The sequence below is a fragment of the Adiantum capillus-veneris genome, chromosome 12, assembly GCF_014529385.1.
Source record: "Adiantum capillus-veneris isolate H3 chromosome 12, ASM1452938v2, whole genome shotgun sequence".
Lineage (NCBI taxonomy): Eukaryota > Viridiplantae > Streptophyta > Polypodiopsida > Polypodiales > Pteridaceae > Adiantum > Adiantum capillus-veneris.
Genome location: NC_140942.1, coordinates 120,282,972 through 120,286,436, shown reverse-complemented (window position 1 = coordinate 120,286,436; position 3,465 = coordinate 120,282,972).

Below are 3,465 nucleotides of genomic sequence, written 5' to 3'. Positions count from 1 at the left end.
CTTAATGCCATTTGCTTCCATGTCCACCTCATTGGAATTTGTCACCTCTACCATAGGCACATTTGGTTCTGGCAAAGGTGGAACTCCTTCCATTCCTCATGGTGGTGGTCTTGCTCCATTTGGCCTTTGTAGAAGCCGTGGTTGTTGACTAGTTCCATCACCTGCATTCATCACTGGGTAATTCAAGTTAGGTCTCCCTGGCTCCCCACGGGGCCAAGGACAATTATACATCCCATGTCCAGAATCTTCGCAATTCCAACATTGCAAGACTCTCCTAGGTCGTGGTGGATCTTGCTCTTCTGACTTCTTTGCTTGTCCCTTAGGACCTACAGCTTATGTAAGGTGAATTGACAAGTTACTGAAGGATTCATTTAACTTTTTAATTATCTCTGGTGTTACCTCCGGACTGTCTCTGGATGTTGATGCTTGTAATTTTCCCTTAGGTCTAGGACCCTCTATTGGAACCTCTCCTCTTAGGCACTTGAGTTTCCTATACTTCTCAACAGCTCTAGTTTCAGCTGCATCAAAGGTAGCAGGTGCACCCGCTTCAACTTTTATTTAGAGTGTGGGAAAGATACTGGCTATGAACCTCTCCTTCTTTAGGAACTTTGCACCATCACCAGGGTTAGCGAAATTTCTTACCCATACAGCCCAAAGACGTAGAAACTCTTGTTTATACATATAGTAGTCATCTAAGTCTTTTTGTTTGTGAGAAACAATGTCTTGCCATATCTTTTGAGTGTTTTGAGGATCAAAGAAGTACCTCTTGAAATGGTTCACAACTTCACTATAATTGCCTTTAACTTCCTCTGGCAAAGAGTCAAACCAAGTGCTCGCATCTTTCCTAAGGACTACCTCAAACATTTCAACATGTTCTTGATCAGTTACTATCCTCTTGATACGACAAGACATCTTGAAATTCACTAAAAATAATTCTGCATCTCTCCAGGCTCTCCAAAGAAAAGAGGATACCCAGACATTTAGCGTTGGCTTTCCATTGAATTGATTTCAAAGTGACACACGTTTTTGTTTCTCTTTCTTAAAAAGATTTACACAATAACGTTTTCTAGCTTGTAATCTATTCTACAACAAAATAAAGATATTCACATCAAACTACCTATGATAATCAATAAGAGGCAGGATGACAGGGTTTGGTGATGCGAGAATTTCTCCTACTCTTTGGACACCAAACATGAACACCATACGTTCTTGAAAATGGATTTTTCTACTAATTACAATGTTTATTCTAATATATGGAGTGAAATGGAAGGGCAAAACCTCTATTCCCAGGCCATTATCCATTGTCTATGCATGACCTAATGCTTAAAACAAAACAAAAATATAGACGTCCAAACTAAGGTCGTACCTAATGAGAGGCAAAATAAAAGGATTTACTGAAGCGTTTATCTCGGCCAACCTAAGAGGACATAGAATTCTACGAATTACATGTTGAAATTGAAACTTAGTACTAACAATTATGTGTACCTTTTGTCTTGCAATGGGAATGAAAGGATCATACAAATTCTCGTGATTCATGCAAACTACTTGACTATGCTAAAGGTTGATCCTACACAAAAATACACAAGCCTTCCTCCGTGGGGGACACCAAAATTGAGGCGGTCCGGGGCAACAAGAGAGGCGACCTCTAAACACCCCTGAAGGCTCCCGTGCTGCTCAATTGGGGCTGGGGCAACCACAAGCACAGAAACAACAACAACAAACCCATAGCCAAACAAGTGAAAGGGCACCACCTAGTTATGAAGGAGTACGAGCGGAAGTGCGACGCGAGAGAGAGTGCGAGAAGAAGAGCACGACGATATGGTGAACTCGCTCTACTGTAATGTGTAGAGCATAGTGAGTTCTTATTAGGTTTTTACAAAAGAATATGTGTACATACCTGGCGGCCCGCACACTTACCTGGGCGACCACATTGGGCTTTATACCCCAACAACCTCCCACTTAAAGTCCAATGTGGTACTTTAAGTGTGAGAGAAGCTACTATACAAGCTAATATACAAGAGATGTAGAGAAGTGATGTACTACCCTACACCTAATTGCTTGCGAAAATGCGCAAAGCTCTCTGAGGGAAGTCCTTTTGTAAGTAGATCAGCAGGATTTTCTGTGGTGTGAACTTTGACAAGCTGAAGTTGCTTCTCCTCGAGCATTTCCCTGATGAAATGATACTTCACATCCACATGCTTTGTCTTTGAGTGATAAACTGGATTGCGAGCCAATTGTATAGCACTTTGACTATCACAATATAACACAGACATCTCTTCTTTGATTCCCAAATTTGTTACTAGTCGATTAATCCAAATTGATTCTTTGCATGCCTCTGATGCTGCAACATATTCAGCCTCTGTAGTAGACTGAGTAACACAATCTTGTAATCTAGAACGCCATGATACTGCTCCACCAGCCAATGTAAAGACATACCCTGACGTAGACCTTCGATTGTCTAAGTCACCTGCATAATCTGAGTCTGTAAAACCCTTTACACTTAGCTCCTGACTCCCATAGCATATACGCATACTCTTTGTAGCTTTCAGGTATCTCAATATTCCTTTCACTGCCTCCCAATGTTTCTTGCCTGGGTTTGACATGTAGCGACTTACTACTCCCACTGCAAATGCAATGTCTGGGCGAGTAGCAATCATTGCATACATCAAACTACCCACTGTAGACGCATATGGAATCTTATCCATTTCAACCTGTTCTTCCTCAGACACAGGACAATCTTGTTTTCTAAGTTTCACATATGGTGGCAATGGAACACTCAGTGCCTTTCCCTTCTCCATATTGAAACGTTGCAAAACCTTGTCAATATACTCTGTTTGAGATAACCAAATCAACTTCTTTGATCTGTCTCTCTCAATGCGCATACCAAGTATATGACTTGCCTCACCCATGTCTTTCATGTCAAACGATTTTGGCATCTTTGACTTCAAAGCTGAAATTTCTTCCAAGTGCTTGCCAGCAATCAACATGTCATCCACATACAAAATAAGGATCGGCCAACTACCATCCTTAGCCTTCTTTGCATATATATAGACAGTGATCGAACTCACTACGTTTGTAGCCTTGAGAAAGCATAAACTTGTGGAATTTATGGTACCATGCCCTCGGTGATTGTTTTAAGCCATAAAGACTCTTTAACAACTGGCATACCCAATCTTCCTTGCCTTTCTCAACAAACCCTTCTGGCTGCTGCATGTAAATTTCCACATCTAAATCACCATGCAAGAACGCTGTCTTGACATCCATTTGGTGCAACACCAAATCTAATATGGCAACCAATGCAAGAAAGCATCTCAATGTAGTCATCTTGACCACCGGAGAGAAGACTTCATCAAAGTCAATGCCTTGTTCTTTCTTAAAGCCCTTGGCAACAAGCCTTGCTTTGTACTTTGGCTGACTATCATGAGCGGTGATCATATACCTGTAAACCCATTTACAAGGTAGAGC